The 17393-nt window shown below is 39.9% G+C and overlaps 1 protein-coding gene across 5 annotated transcripts in view; it reads left to right on the top strand.

Moving 5' to 3' along the window:
• LOC109030941 (monocarboxylate transporter 2) overlaps positions 1 to 17393 on the top strand; it is a 650400-nt gene that overhangs the window by 306490 nt on the left and 326517 nt on the right. Inside the window, exon 1 of one of the 5 annotated variants that reach the window (XM_019042186.2) lies at positions 14500 to 14757. The exons of 3 other annotated variants lie outside the window; for them this stretch is intronic. The gene's annotated coding sequence lies outside the window, so the exon portion shown is untranslated. Of the gene's footprint in view, positions 1 to 14499; positions 14790 to 17393 lie in introns of those variants that run through there. One more of the 5 variants, XM_019042195.2, reaches the window with a different exon arrangement.

Genomic DNA, 17393 nt, shown 5'->3' with positions numbered 1-17393 from the left:
CCTGTCGTGGAATTGCGTTTCGATGGTTTTAACGTAGGGGTTTGCCTTCAACATCAACGGAGATATCGTCCTCGCCTGAAAGTATGGTACACGATACCTCTCCTAAGCTACTGGCTTCAAGTTTTTTCGCAATTCCCATGACAGCGGTTCTTAGCAACATGGAGCTGATATCACGGCGCAAAGACGGGCAACGCAATGTTGGGCTATTAAAAAATATTATGTGGAAGTCTTCTCCTGTGCCACCGTAACGAGATTATTTGTGTAGCCTTGGCAGATACACAAAAATCTGAGAAGTTCGAATTTAAGGGCATTCTAACCGCTGTCATCCTGAAAGCAACAATATCGGTTTCTTTGCAGGCTCTACTTTCCGAATTTCATCAGCTTCTCTATTTACTGGTTAAGGAAATAATATACTTCTCTCAATGAAAAAAATTAATATCGTCTATTGAGGCATCACAATAAAGAACAAAATAGCTTTACCAACCGTTTTTATAGACGCGCATTGTAAACTGGGGCCATTTTTAGACCCGTATTTACAAAACATGGAGTTCGCAAGTTTTACTGCCTAAAATTCATATATTCGTGTCCCCTTACCCCCAGGGGCACACTAAACCCCCCCCCCCCCCCCCTATTGTTCTCTTGCAAGATGTAGAGTATGCAACCACCAGTGCAGGATCATTGCCAGATGCATACCCTGCACTTAGCAGGTGCTCATTTGGTGGAGCACAGCATTGCAGGTGGAGAAATAGGAAAAGAACGACCATTTTTATGAGCCGCTGGGCCTGTTTTGACCCGGTTGAAGCGTATTTTGGTTGATGATCGGTCGAGCAAAAGTGCCGCGGTCGAGCAAACAGGGCGTTGTTGTTGTTGAAAGCAGTCGTCAGAATCCGACCAATCAGAGATGAGTTGCGAAGAGTTGCTCGGATCATAAGAAAATACGAGAAAGTCATCCCGGTTGTCGCTGCTCATACTTAAACCAGACTAGAAATTATTATTTTAATTATTAAACACAAAAAAATTAAACGTTTAAACTAACAAATGACAGGTTTGGCGTCTGGCGGTCTTTCTAATATATTTAGAGGTCAGGTATTCGGCATTGATGCTTGTTGAATGCCATCATTCCCATCGGGGTTACTCATGATCCTACTTTTTGTAGGGTTCACTTTTGGCTCCAACGTTTGCAAGAATTCCACCGTCCATCTGTCTGGTGAGTCCCGAAAAAGTTTGATCGCGTCAAAGCAAAATACGAAAATAGCATGATCCACCCATTTTGGTTCGACCGATCATCAACCAAAATACGCTTTTGGTAACTGTTTCGAAACGGAAGAACGGCAACGGCGGAGCGAAATCCGTTTCTTTAGCACGGTTTAGCTTCCGCGGAGAGCCTAATAAAACGGGGCCCGTAGCGCGGACCCTGATGGCGGTCACCGGATAAAATCAAGGGAATAAAGTGAAAAGAATTAGGGATGATAAGGGACCGCGCCTCGTCCAGCCCGTCCAATCCTCCCCTCTACTTCGTTTATGACGTGCTTCGAGCCTCCACCGCGAGCCTCTCGCTATCTCCGCAGCCTTCCCGTTCTCGGCCTCCGAATCGAGTGCTTCTCCGTAGAAACGACGTAAGGACCAGTGTACTGACGTGCCGAGGAAAAACGCTGTTTGAACCCCCAGGCGTTGCCAAATTTATTCAGATAAAATACGAATTTGCAGGATAGTATGTAAAGATTTTCAGGATAATACAGGGTTATGCAAAAGTCACACACCACTGGCCGTGAGGGGGGTGGCCATCGGAAATTTTTGAGTTCCCGCCCCCCTCCCCCCGAGGAGATCAAAAACTTGAAGGTACCTAAACAAGTTTCCCCCTTGATATGAGGGAAAACGTTTTAAACCGTAAATCGGTTTCATAATTAGAAATAAAGTTATGGCCAGTGGTGCGTGATTTTTGAATAACCTTGATTTTTGCTGTATGTAAATATTTTCAGGATATTATGTAAATATTTTCCCTCTAAATTATCGGCCAATTTGTACGCAATTTGATCTAAATTATCTTAAAATTTCATGGGAAAATATGCATAGTGTCCTCAAAAATACTTGTTTTATTGAATTTTTGGGAAATTTGGCAACTCTCGAATGTCCATACAGCGTTTTTCCTTAGCACGGCAGTGTACCTTACCAGGGAAAGGGTAGTCATAGGATTTTCATATCCTCGTTAAGTTGAGGCACCGTATTAGCGTCTATATAGTATTGCACAACTTGTCCAAATATGACCAAATATGCTGAATAATATATAATATATAAATAAAGAATCTGTGATGCATTTCAAGTACAGTCCATTAATAGAAGATGAGCATTACTTGCATCATGGAAAAATGGAACCGTGGTAACGAGGCACGAATGGGTACTACAAGACGTATGTAGAAAGAGACATTACACTTGCTGATTAGACAGAACTAAAAGGAACTACACATTGGAGACCTGTAAAAATTCTCCCAGCAACTAAAAGAAAAGTTTGAATTTATAAGCGTTATTACAAAACACGAGTCAATCAACATGCAAATCAGTCAATCTAGATTTTCGATTTTGTGTTTTTAATAACATCTTTGGTATGTTAAACAAATTGTCCAATATCCCTTTCCGATAGAATCGGCTATTTCAGGCCTGACGAAGTTTTTGGGATCGAGGAATTTGACGGATGTTGATTGCAGATGATTCGAAGTGGCGTAGTTTTAAGTCGTTTACGCTTCCACACTAAAATTTACTTGGAATTAAAATCTGATAAGTTTTATTGCGCAGATCAGACGTTAACAGTATGGACGCGATAAAGATAGTTTATCAGAAACCAATTTCATGGTATGAAGGAAGGCGGAAGAGTGCTCAGGTTAAATTCTATGTCTTCATTATGCCCCCTCAATTTTTGCAGTACGTTTGAAAAAATTAAACTTCTTTTCTCTCTTCAAACAGGATTAATTGAGGAGACTATGAATACATGTAAATAGGTGTGTCCTCAAAAGTTTCAAACCCTTTCTTACGGAATTGCACTTCTTTACCATTTGAAAATATTTTTTACACGAATTAAATTTAAGAATTACATACAAAGATTGTGACGAAAACTTTTTCAATTTTCTAACATTGAAGAGCAACTGCTTTTAGTTTAACCTCTACCTTCATATTTTCGGCGTTAATTACTTCGCATTCAAGGTACTTAGCGATAGGGTTGAGAAGCTTCTGAATTGAGAGATCCTCAAACAGTTCAAAAGGCCGCCCATTCATCGTGCAAATATTTACAACCATGTTTCTGAATTCTTCTTGGGACATTTCCAAACTATAAAATTCAAAGACCGAATATCACGACTTACCAATAGAATGTGATAACCCAAGTTAAAATACCTTTCTTTTTTTGAAAGATCGTGCTGAGCCGAGATTTCCGGTTCGCTGAGGAAGTTATTTTAACTGCTAACAGTTCTACTGTTTGTCTGTTATTTTTATAATCTTCGCCTACGTGAAAACTTTTGTCTGCATGCCTTTTTTTTTCTTTTTTCCCCGAAAGCTCTTCCGAACAAGGTATAGGTCAAGCAATTAATTTTTTGTATAATTTTAATTGCTGTATCATTCAGTCTTATGTGTTTTGAATTCTTGCAAAGGCAGACGTATTTACACCAACTAAGAGATAGCTTCGGCTGAAACTCAAATTAAGGTGACCCGATGGACGCCATATTTTGTGTCCAAACGACTCGCGATAAATCGCATCGTTCGGTTCCATATTTTTTCAGCTAGCACCTGCACTTGACTCTATTCAAATGCATTGTTGTCACTCATGTCTGATTGAAGATCCATCAGTTCATCTTTCGCAAGATTCAGGGCTGAGATGTTCCTTTTGTATTATTTCGTTATTACATAGATAAGCCATTTAGATTTTGGGAAGGTGCAATACTCAGTGACTAAGTTCCTGTCATATGCATTTGCCGACCGTGGATAGCAACATGACTTACGGTCAGCCAGGAGCCAAGGTTCTGCTATGATGCCCAGGTGACCGTCGCTAAATTTCACAACGTGCCGCATCTGAAATAAGTTGCTTAAACCTGCTCGTTTAGATAATTAACAGAGAGAGAGAGAGAGATAAAAAAAATTGAAACACGAAGAGAAAAAGCAGCTGGTGGATCAAGGTGATTCGATGGACACTATACATTTTGTGTGTGTTTGAGTGCAATAATCAAATCCGGAAGTAAGAATTGAAGTGCATACCGAACATATATACATTTTATTGACTATTGAACGCGATGACTCATTGAAAACGCCTCGACGCTAAAATCAAATTAAAATTGCGAATGAACGCATTCGCCTTTCCGCATTTTAGACCACGAGGTTCATCATCAGCCGCTACAGAGGCATCAGAAGAGGCTTCTACATTAATATTTAGTATTCTTCTAATTTTGCGTCAATTTTTTGCTCCATGGAGTCGACGCGGGAAAAATTCGAGAAAGTTCGTTACATTCCAGACCCGAACTCGAAAATCACGAAAACACGGCTATCTCGGACGAATTTCGGGCTGATATTCTTCTAATTTTGCGTCAATTTTTTGCTCCATGGAGTCGTGGAGACGTCAACTTAATTAAAACTAGTTTCAGCTCATATAAACATATTTGGAGTATTCCGATATGAAACGCACTTAACAAATTTTAGTCCGGAGATCGCTCCCGAGTCGAACTCCTTTATCCTATTATCCAGAAATCTGACGTTATTTATTGTTGTTCGCGAAACACTTGCATCGGAATCGGGCTGTAAATATTTTGGTACCTTTTTTCTAGGGGCGGAATCGGGCTATACATTTTTGGGACGGAATCGGATGGTGTGCTTTTGGGACGGAATCGGGATATCGTCACCTTCCAGGCAAAGTATCACAAGCGCCATGCGACGTTTAAAAATTTCCGCCACCATTTTATTTTTTTACAGAGAAATTTTCGGTTGAATCTGTTTGAAAATTTCACTGAATTTTATCGGCAGGACAAAAAAAATTCAGTGAAATTTCGGACAGTTTCGTTGAACAATTTCTCTGTAAAAAAATAGATTGGCGGCGGAAATTTTTAAACATCGCATGGCGCTTGTGATACTTTGACCGGAAGGTGACGATATCACCCTCGCCTCTCCACCACAGCCTTATCCACCATCGCGGCCTCCTCCTCGCTCTTAGAACCAAATAAGCAGATATTCTAGCAATCATTTAACTTATTACAACACTCATTCATTCAATTGGAACCCAAAACCAATTCAACCGACGAACCTCGTATCCTTCGAATTTTTCTTTCACCTTTTCTAACGGGAATGCTTGTGAACTTTCGATTAGGACCCCGTTTTTGATCCTGCGGAGACCGGATTGAGCGTTTTTGCAGGCAAAGACCCCCTACGAATGAGCAGGCGATCACAGAGCGGGAGTAGCTGGTGGAGCCTGAATGAAGCTCGCTCGGACTCCATGATTATACTCTGTTGCTCTCTCCTCTCCTCTACTCTTTGCACATCACATAATGGCGCCATGCACAAATTTCACTCTCGGAAAAAAATTAAACTGCTCAGCTCAGGGAATTGACCTTTATGATCGGGATTAAATTTCTAAAAGAGTCCAAACCAAGTACTAACCAGGGTAATTCTCAAAATTCTTTGGCAAGACATTTTTCTGATATAATTTAAGGATTACCTAAGGAGGGAAAATCTTTAGCATATCTGGCACAAGCTTGTGTGGGGGCCCCGCAGCGTTCTGAGGCATTGAAATCAAATTCTAAACGTACCTACTTACATTTTGAATTTTGATGGAAAATAAGGGAGGAGGGGCTTCATTTATATCTGAGCCATGGGGATGCCAGATGATGAGGGATGAGTTTGAGGATTTTTGCGCTCAGCAGAGATGTTTTCAGGAGCATTGGGGGAACTAGTTAGGAGGAGGGGGGGGGAGAAATATTACCCTCTCCTGACTTCAAGAAATATGAGGGCTTTTGCTAAGTTAGCTGTGTTGCTAGACTTTCATTGTGGAATTTGTAATTCTACCAAAAATATTTCCATGTGAAGATGAACCATCAAGCTAAAAATTTAACTCAGCATTCGCACAAATTTATAAATTTTTTTTGTGGCACAATGGTACAACTTCTGGGAAACATCCTGTTAAAGGTAACGAGGCACTTAGCATATTTCTTGAAAAATTTGCTAAAAAAATATCTTCGCACATTTCTGCTTTTGATAACTTATACCTACAAAAGTACATAACGATCCAAAAAGTGGTGAATTTTACCAGTCAGGCATCAAGGGGTGAAATATATGGGAGCATAAATATAGCATTAGGTACCTAAGATGACATTTGAATCAGTGAGTCGAAAATACACCAACTCGGAAAAAAAAATTTCAGGAAACACCTAAAACTTCCCAGCGGGCGAAGAAGTTAGTTTAAGAAAAACTTTTTTGGTGCCAAAGGACGCAAGAAGTACTCTAGAGACTTTAACGCACCAAGTTTCAGATACTGATTTTTCATTGTCTGCCCTGAAAAATTTATATTTTTTGACCTGAATAACGCTTGAATATTTATATAACTTGTTGGCACAAGGTATACCGAACCGAAAAAAGAAAACCGCATCGGATAGTCACCCGTTTCCCTTGATCGGCCAAAAATTGGTATTTCCAATGAAATTCTTCGATTCTTCCCTTTTCCTGTCGCCGTTTCGAGCACTTCCGATTGCAATTTCGAAATATCCTTTTGCGTGCAGATGCTTCTACTTATCCAGAAGTGTAACTAAACCGTAAAAAAGTGAAAATCGAAAAAAACCGTGTTGGAGTGTTTCCGAACTCACTGATTCATTTTACATTATTGGAAACATGATTATTTAGATAGATAAGGTGGGGAGACGGCAGACGATAGGATGGGTTAGAGTAGGTATTGGTTAGAGAGTGCTCGAACTGCTCTGAGTTCCCGTCGCGCCACGCAGCCATCTTGCCTGCTCATTCCGAGGGGGTCTTTGCCTGCAAAAAGTAAACATCCGGAGACCGTCCACCGGAATCCCCGTTTTCTAGGGTTTGAGCTTCGCGCGGACGGCCCCCCGGACCGTATCAGGGTCCTCCGTGTCCTGTCTGATTACGACGCGGCTTGGTGAGTCGGATTTGCTCAGGGTCTCAATACGCCCTGCTAGGTTAGTGGGCTGCTCGTTGAAGCCGTGGTTGTGGGAGAGCGGAAAACAAAAATAACGAAGAAGAAGTTTCGTGGAACTTTGCGTATACTGTTTGAAATGAAATAAAAATAGTGCACGAAATAAAACTCAGCAGAAACTAAGAATTTCGAAAAGGAGAGAAAGAAGCTCTCATTGTTCGTCACGCAACCTCCGGAAAAAGCAAGTCCTTCCCCCAAAAATGGCCGGTCCTCCTCTCTCCTAATGATCGTCGATTGTGGCGCTGTGCGCGGAGAAATTTGGAAGTGTGAAATTTGAATAAGAAGCGGGAAGTAATTGGAGGTGCTAACACGCCCTTTCACAACTTCCGCGAACGTGCTACGCGCGGTTTTACCGGTCTTCGTCGCCGTTGACCATTGGGTGGTCGACTCGTCCACCGCGCGTTTCACGTTCGCGACAGCCTGTTTTGCCTCGCCGAGTTGCTTTGTCTCCTTTTCGACAGACTTCTTTTGTTCTTCACTTTATTTCTCTAATTTCGCTATTCTGCTCGAAAGCTCATCTGTCATCGCTTTAATTTTGGTCTCGCTTTCGATCCTATTCCTCTCGGTTTCTGATCTGATAGATTCCTTTATCTCCGATAGGCTCTGCGAGAGCTTCAATTGGAAACCAGGGTCCACCGACGGTGGAAACATTGATTTTTTTTTTTTTTATCTTTTATTCAGTAACTTACAAAAAACATCATTGGTTTGTTCAGACCACACAAGTAGGTCTTTTTACAATTTTCCGTAACATTTAAGATAACTTAAAAATCTCTAAGCACTTTTGGGGTGGTATTAAATTGCTAGTTGCAAGTAAAAATAAATAAAGATTACAAATTGAGACGAAGATAAAATAGATACATACAAGTTAGAATGAATGAACACATTGGAAATATTGGAAACATTAAAATGAACTTCCGTTTCCTGCGCAAACTTGTCGCAGGAATAACCTATAATCCGTGCTCTCTCGTGGAGACGATAACTGGGGAAAATCCCAGAAGTTTCATTTCTGCGGCTCGAACTTTCGGAAAAATCCCTTGTGAACGTCGAAGGATGCCACAAGCTGCTGTTGTTGGCGAGATAGTAGAACGTTGTTGGGTTGAGTTTACGAACAGCCCAAGACATGATAGTAGTCACAAGGCCTACAAAACAATTAAACGCATTATATTCGATCACGCGATGCTACAATCACAAGCAAGCAATTGACAAATAAGAGAAACTTACCAAACACCACTATCTTAAACACATCCGCCAACTTTGTAACTTTGGTAACTTTCGCAGTTACAAATGTAATTTGAATGTAAAGGAATACCCAATGAGGGAAGGAAATAATGCAGAGAAAGAATGTTGGACGCAATTCTTTGACGTACCTTTTTGTTACAGTCGAAATGAATCTGGAGACGTGGCAACACAAATTCACCAGCTACACTTGAGTTTTTAAAGTTCTTGTTTGCGTCAATTTTTTTTCTTTTAATTAATCAGATATCCTTCGGCAGACGCTACGTTGGAGTACGATTTCTCTATCACTTTCACGAACAGATAACGGACGGAGCCTAGTACCGTCACAACGTGCCTAGCTCGTCGTCGTAAAGCACAAACAAAGTTTTAAATTCCCTCCATTAAGTGCGGCCACCGGGAACCCATTTTATCGCCACCTTTGTGACGATCAAGACTGTAAAAGTATTTACGCCGGGAAATAAATTGCGGTCACTTCGCTGCTCTTTGGAGATACGGATTTTACCTTATCTCATTCGCGAAAGTTAGGATTTCCTCCCCTCCTTTTTTTCGCAAGTTTAATTATCTTACCTCTAGAATTTTCAAAATGGCGCGTATCCTGCCTTGTTTTTTGACATCCTAGTGGTGTTCTGTATTGAGCCAGCGCGATAAAGTGTGGTACTTTTTCTTCTCCCAGGAGGATACTCAATATATGCACAGTATTAAGTTTTACACAATTATTTTCCCTTAAAATTGCCATTTTTTGGGAGGGAAGAAAGAAAAAATTGCTGTTCAGGGAGATTTTTCAGATAATTATGAAGAAGCATCATTTGTACCACTTTTTAATGGCACTGGTTCCGTTTCGCTAAATGCGATCCACGTAGCAACAAGTTAAATCAATAATCAACCAGTAATCGTAGACTTGGCAATTGAAAGTTCTATTAATGAATGTCACACTGTCGCCATTGAGGCAGTGACCGGAAAAATAGGAAAATTTACTTTTTGTTGTTATTGTTCAAACGGCTCCTGGAACTGCAGGAAATCTTCTTGAAGTTGCTCCAGTTGTATTGCTTGATTGTAAGCAGCTTTCATACCAACCTGGAATACTGCTGCTTCTGCTGTTGAATCATGGATTGCTGCTGTTGAATCACTGATTGCTGCTGCTCTTTAAATTGACCATGGAGCACCTGTTGTTCTAATGGTTCCTGGAACTGCTGGAAATGTTTCTGGAGTTGCTCCATTTGGATGTCCGATAAAAGATGTCATCTAGCACGACAGGATAAGACTTTTGACGATCACTACTGCACGTCAATGCAAAATTGCAAGGAGCCCTCATTAATCGCTCTGCGCTAAAGTGCGCTTGTTATTGTGTCCGACTCAGGAAATGAATTTTAAAAGAGCTGTCTACGATCTCAACTAGTTTCCGCGCGAGTGGTAGACGGACTTGTCTGTACTTTTAGGATTAATGATTCTCGCGAGAAACTTGGAAGTTCTGAGACGGGCGCATTGTTAGCTAGACATTTCTTCATCCTCCTCTCTCCGGATGCTAATTCGGAAACGAAATCATAGGAAACCCGATTTCGTGAACCTAATATCTGGTCTTTACCAATTTTTCAATTTTGTGCAGCACTAACTCCTCTTGATTTTCCGCGCTCTTTCACGTGCCGTGATCTGTTTTTACAAATATCTATTACCTAAAAAGCTATCGCAATTTTCGGTTCGGGAACGCTCGTGAAGTCATTTTCCGAAGACGTATGTTCTTGAAAACACGAACAATGAACAGCAGACCAATAAGTACCCCCTACTCAAAATTCCTTTGTTACTTGATCCAGTTACTTGAGACAAATTAACGAGAAGTCACATCGATTTGAAAGATGAAAATGGCAACTTTGGAAGCGCGTAGCTCAAGTAAGTATGTAGCGTTTTCGGGCATTTGTGTATGGCAAAAAATAGTCATATTTTGAGCCGAATAATCGAAGTATAATAAGAATAATGGAAGTTAAGTACGTTAACTTCCGGATACCCTGTCTATCAACGAAAACTTCTATTATCATCAACAACTCTTATTCAACGCACAACCTTCTTTTAACTAGTCTGGACTTCAAAAACTAATTTCTCTGATTAATTTGTCGCTATAACTCCATGCAAATTTCCAGTATCCGGCTACTGCTCTTAAATTTTCTTCTTTTAACTGGTTAGTCATCACCATCTGATTCCTTTTTATTCAGATCAATTAATCTGATTGTTTGAATGTTAAGTCAAAAAGGCACTGAATTCCTTGAGGAAGTGCCCCAAAAGAACGATTAAAGTACTGATTTTTGGCAAGCCACTCGTAGTTGACGCTTTTTCCGTCGTAAGAAGTTCTGGTTTTCGCGGGAGCCGTAGGTCGCGAGAGGCCCATCGACGGCGACTCGCGGCGGCGGGGCAAATAATCTCTATGTTTCAACTCATGCCTATGGATGGCTGTATATTCCTAAGCTACACTGGATAAAAACACATTGGATCTAGAGTCCAGACTCCTGAAAACATTGACAAGAAAAAAAGACTCTTGATTCAATCAGATTTAAGCTTAAATCAAAAGGAAATCCGCTCCTATTAAGAGGCTTGGTTCTTGATTTACGCTTAAATCTGATTGAATCAAGCGTATTTTTTCTTGTCGATGTTTTTAAGAGTCTGGACTCTAGATCCAATGTGTGTTTTTTTTCAGTGTACTAAATATAAAGGAACTAGGGGCTTATGGGGCTGCTTCGCAGCCCCTTATTTTTCCTGTACACTTTTCACTTTCACATGTTTTTTTTTTTTTTTTATTTATTTTCATTTAATTTTCTGTTTTGTCTTTGAATCGGGTCTAATTATTTTTTTGAGAGAATAAATATAACAAATGTTTTCAAAAATTGTAATTTTATTTAGTAAACTTTAAACTAAAATTTTGTTTTAATCTTCATACAAAATTATTTTTTAGGTTTTACATTTGTTTTCAAACTAATTTTAAAGAAGATTTTTTTTATTTTTTAAATACTTTGCTTTTTTTTTCGATTAAATTGTTGATTCTTCTTTTGCCATTTCTGTCCTGCTTTTCTTCCTATATTTCCTACAACTTTGCTCTTCTTCTTTCCTCCTTTTGTCTTTTCTTGTTTTGCTTCTTCTTTTTCTTCTTCAGTAGCTGTTCCTTCTGGTTCTTCTTCTTTTTCTGCTCCTGTTTTAACTTCATCTAATTTTTCCGCTTTTTCTTCTTCGTTTTTTCCATGTTCAGTCTGCTTTCTGGTTTCCGGGGAATGCAGCTGCATTCCGGATGCGTTAAGGGGTGGGAAGGAGGGAGGGACGGACTGAGAAACTGAAAAAAGTACGTTACGTAACGGTAAATATTAAATAAACTTACCTATATATGGATCCTTGAACTTTAAAGCAATAAGGTCCATCACCCGGAATATCAATTCGATTTACAGAGAAAGAGGCAAAAGCAACAGCACTATTATAATTTCTGATACGCTTTATGAAATTTGGAGAATATAAATACTCGGTAAAGAAATTAAGCCATTTTGGCAGCAGTTATTAAAATGACCATTGGACATTTCACCCTGAAAATGGCGAGCATCACAATGATGACAAATTATATTCATTGAACCGACTGAAAATTTGGTAACAGAATTTTCATCAAAGTTCTGATCATCAATTTTATACTTCCGAAATGAAGAAATGAAACTTTGATTTTCTATACTAATAACAGAGTTAAGTTCTTGCTTCACTAAACGAACATGCGAAGAATTCTGGAAAACGCGACCACGTTTTGGAGGACGACCGCCTCGGTCATTCAAAATTTCACTCATAACAACTGTTTTTAAAATTAAAATTAGTAAAAATTATTATTATTTTAACAAAATCATAACTGAAAAGTTCAATTTTTAAATTAAAAAAAATAAATCAGAAGAAAAAAGATGAAATGAAAATGGAAATTAATAATAAACATATTTATACACATTGAAAAGAAACAGCGTGAAAAGTTCTGATCGGAAATGAGAAAAAAAACTTGGAGGTTATTGCCTTAATGAGGAAAAATTGGCAATAGGAAAAAGATAAAAAGATGGAACCAATCATGAAAAACCGTAAAAAAAAAAAAACGCGGGAAAAGAAAAATGTAAGTTGATGGCAGTTGAGTGTTGGAAGTAACCACACTTAATGATGATTGTTGAACGAAAACAGCTGATAAAAAGACAGCAAACAGTAAAGTAAGATGCGTAGCAACAAAACTTTTCCGAAAAACAAAAAACAAAAAACCCCCACTTCCCCTCATCCAATTTATGAGTTTTTAGGGATTTAAAAATCGGGGACGAACCCCAGAAAATAATTTATAGTTTTCCCGAAGCATTGAGAACAACACCTTTCAAATGAACCAACGCCCCTCGCAATTAGTACAGTGGTTGATTCACAATTTCATTCTATTTTTCAAATTAAATATTAAGATAGGAGCCAAATAAACTGCTAAAAAAGAACTCAGAAAGAAGAAACCACCTCCGGACACACTGTAGTAGACATTCTGCTTTTCCCGTAAGAAGGAGCTCTGGTTTTCGCGGGAGCCACAGGTCGCTAGAGACCCATCGACGGCGATTCGCGGCGGCGGAGTAAATAATCTCTATGTTTCAACTCATGTCTATGAATGGCTGTATATTCCTAAGCTACCAAATAAAAATGAATAGGAGCCAAATAAACTGCTAAAAAATAAAACAGAAAGAAGAACCCACTGCCGGACACCCTGTAATAGACGTTCTGCTTTTCCCGCCCTGGAAAAAAAAGCACATTGGATCTAGAGTCCAGACTCATGAAAACATTGACAAGAAAAAATACTCTTGATTCAATCAGATTTAAGCTTAAATCAAAAGGAAATCCGCTCAAATTAAGAGGCTTGGTTCTTGATTTAAGCTTAAATCTGATTGAATCGAGCGTATTTTTTCTTGTCGATGTTTTTAAGAGTCTGGACTCAAGATCCAATGTGTGTTTTTTTTCCAGTGTACTAAATATAAAGGATTAGGAGCCAAATAAACTGCTGAAAAAGAAAACCGAAAGAAGAAACCACTTCCGGACACACTGTGCTTAGACATTCTGCTTTTCCCGCCCTGGAAAAAAAAGCACATTGGATCTTGAGTCCAGACTCATGAAAACATTGACAAGAAAAAATACTCATGATTTAATCGGATTTTTGCTAGAATCAGAACGAAATCCGCTCAAATTCAGAGGCTTGGGTCTTGATTTAAGCTAGATTCTGATTGAATCAAGAGTACTTTTTCTTGTCGCTGTTTTTAAGAGTCTGGACTCTATATCCAATGTGTGTTTTTTTCCAGTGTACTAAATAAACAGGAATAGGAGCCAAATTAACTGCTGAAAAAGAAAACCGAAAGAAGAAACCACTTCCGGACACACTGTGCTTAGACATTCTGCTTTTCCCGCCGTGGAAAAAAAAGCACATTGGATCTAGAGTCCAGACTCATGAAAACATTGACAAGAAAAAATACTCATGATTTAATCGGATTTTTGCTTGAATCAGAACGAAATCCGCTCAAATTCAGAGGCTTGGGTCTTGATTTAAGCTAGATTCTGATTGAATCAAGAGTACTTTTTCTTGTCGATGTTTTTAAGAGTCTGGACTCAATATCCAATGTGTGTTTTTTTCCAGTGTACTAAATAAACAGGAATAGGAGCCAAATTAACTGCTAAAAAAGAAAACAGAAAGAAGAAACCACTTCCGGACACCCTGTAGTGGACATTCTGATTTTCACTAGTAAAAAAAACCTCTTGGACCAATGCCGCATTGCATTGACTTAAGAGTGCAGTTTTTCGTCGCCGGATTTACTCTTGTTTCAAGCGGATTTTGCATTGATTCAAACGGATTTTGCATCGAAACAAGAGTCCAGACTCTTAAATCCGGCGACAAGAAACTGCACTCTTGAACCAAGAGGTTTTTCTTACCAGTGCTCCCGTGAGAAGGAGCTCTGGTTTTCGCGGGAGCCGCAGGTCGCGAAAGACCCACCGGCGGCGGCGGGGTCCTTGCGCGCGATCCTCGGCGGAGGCGGGCCGGGTTCTGGGAGCGATCTGGAGCAGCGGTTTCGGGCTCGTCGCCGGCCCCAAGACGCTGCGGACACGCCGAACCGCGAAACCGCGACCACGAGTCAGTCTGTGCGCGGCGGCCCCGTCTCCAAGATCATGTCGCTCCGGCCTCTCGTCTCCCGCGACGTCGTCCCGTGACGATCCGATCCTCCGTCGACGTGTTTTTGCGGTTTCCCGCTTGTGCCCGTTTTCCTCGCGCGCCTGTGTCTCTTGTGACGTCCTCCATCCCTCTCGTCCCTGTCACGATCCTTCGCCCCCGCTTTCTCGTAAATTACTATTCCCGGAAGCGTTCTTACCCGTAGGCAAAACTAGGATTAAAAGGACCCAGTTCAACAGAAAGGAACCAAGCCACATCAGATCGTCACCTTCCGGGCAAAGCATCACAAGCGCCATGCGATGTTTCAAAATTTCCGCTCCCATTTTATTTTTTTACAGAGAAATTTTCGGTTGAATTTGTTTGAGGATTTCACCGAATTGTATTGGCAGCACAAAGAAAATTCAGTGAAATTTTTCGACAGCTTCGTTGAACAATTTCTCTGTGAAGAAATAAAATGGCGGCGGAAATTTTGAAACGTCGCATGGCGCTTGTGATACTTTGCCCGGAAGGTGACGAGATATTGTCAAGTGTAACTGAGCAATTAAATTTTTTACGAGAGAACGTTTGTTTGGATTTCTTTGAAAATTTTAGGGAATTCGCTTCGTACCGTTGAGAGTTTTCGCTGAAATTTGCACGAAAATCCGCACAACCGTTTTCGTGTAAAAAATTGAATTGGCCAATTAAATTTAGCAACAGCTGATGTGGCTTGGTTCCTTTCTGTTTGACGCGGTCCAAAAGTATCCACATAATGGGGCTCAGTATCGATGGCCTTAGCGAAACCACGTACTTCCGTTGCAGTGTTTCTAAAGTTGAGTGGGGGAAAATGAATTTCTTGGATCAAGAGTCCACATTTTGATCTTTGACGAGAAATATACTCTTGATTCAGTCGTATTTTTGCTTGATTTGAGAGCCGAGCAAATAGTGCGCAATATCCACGGCTAAAGGCGAAACCACGTATTTCCGTTCGTATGTGTCAAAGTTTTTCTGGTAAAAAACCCCTTGGATCGATAGTCTAGACTTTGAACAAATTTGACGCAATTAAATTATTGGAATTTTGCTTGAATCGAGAGCCAAGCCTTTTAGTTGAAGCGGATTATCTTTTGATTCAAGCACAAATCCGACTGAATCAAAAGGATTTTTTGTTGTTTCATGTTTTGAGAGTCTTAACTCCGGAACCAAGGGACTGCATGCCTAGTGTGCCGTTCTTATTTTAATTCTTAAGAACTGACCAACCCCATAACAAAATAAATTCTGCTAGCCGAGAAGAATAACTAAGGAAGTTTTCAAGATACTGCACAGACTTCTTTCCTCAAGGGAAAAAGTATTATATGGACTGCATTTTGCAATTCGGAACTATAAATTCTGGCTCATCTGTAAAAACACTAATGTGCATAACGGACACTAATGGAACATACGTTGTTTTTGAACCGGGCTAGAATTTATAGTTCCAAATTGCAAAATGTAGTCCATATGGAGTCTGCAAAGTCGCAAACGTAGAAACGTGGTTTCGCCTCTTGGCCATCGATATGAATTCTGTATCAGTATAGGGGTCTTAAGCGATAAGAGTTGTATTTTTCATCATCTTGTGACAATTAAACTAACTCAACTAAAAGTATCGCTCAATGGTAACAATTTCACGCGTATCGAGTAAGGCTACCATTCGTTGAATCGCGTTGTGCGAAATTAGCTATCGTCCATTTGGTTAGCATTGAGCTTTTATGGATTGACAATACTTTTCAAGACTCGATACCACCATGAAAGTGTTGTGAAACTCGTATATGGGTTACATTTATCCCATAACTAAGCATCACAGTATGGTTATCAGTATATCGAATCTTGAAAAGTATAATCGCCCCTTAAAATAGCACAGATGAGAAAGGTGGTATCGTTTCTGTTTCTGTACTGTTTGAAACAATTTAACCAGCGACTTCTCATCATTATTCTCGTCGAATAACAGCAGCGCACTCCTTTTTTTAATTTTATTAATGGTTTTTTCCTCAGTATAGAGACTAGATATTTTAACTGCCCTCTAATATTTGAACCTTTTCATGAGAAACGGCGGTACTAAGAAATGCGTTTATTCGGTTGGTTTTTCTTGTTCTAAGAGGAACATTTGTTCCATCAAGAAAATGCTTCATTACGCCGATTGAAATTTTAATCGTGACAACCAAAGTCTCCCCCTCGCTATTATAATTTCTGAATCATGACCACCAGGTAGACCTCATTACGGGGAGTAGTTTTGGGTTATCACCACTACCATTTTACTCAGCGTAATGAATCGCTTGTTTCAGCGCTGCGAGTATTATCCTCAGCGTGACGCAAAACCGCGGAGACAACTCCTTTGTTGCAATACATTCGATGTGTATTGATGATTGCCCCACCGTTGAGCGATGTTTTGATCAAATGAGACTCAGTTTGATATACTTGCGTAACTAACTGAGTGCTCAACTTGGCGGATTTAAACCACCCTGCCACTTGGCTTGAATAGCAAGCAAGCTAGTACTCAGCTGTAAAATGACTCTGCGCCCATGTTCTGTATTTTTTTTTGCCGTAGTAGAAAGCGTGATTTCATTCCAGGAAGCTCTCTCTCAACGAAGCACCATAATAAATGCCCTCTCTTTATTTCTTGGTGTAAAAAAGTCCAACTTTCTCAAATTCCCTTCTAACTGAAAATATTTCTCATACAGACGTTTTTGTTTGGAATTTTTAAAGTAATTTTTCTTGAAACTATATCAGCAAACTATTCTTGAAGCTTTTTCATGACCTGCGTTTAACTCACCCTTATCGCTTGCAAAAGTGGGCTAA

The sequence above is a fragment of the Bemisia tabaci genome, chromosome 5, assembly GCF_918797505.1.
Source record: "Bemisia tabaci chromosome 5, PGI_BMITA_v3".
NCBI lineage: Eukaryota > Metazoa > Arthropoda > Insecta > Hemiptera > Aleyrodidae > Bemisia > Bemisia tabaci.
This window is presented reverse-complemented; position numbering and strand designations above follow the sequence as displayed.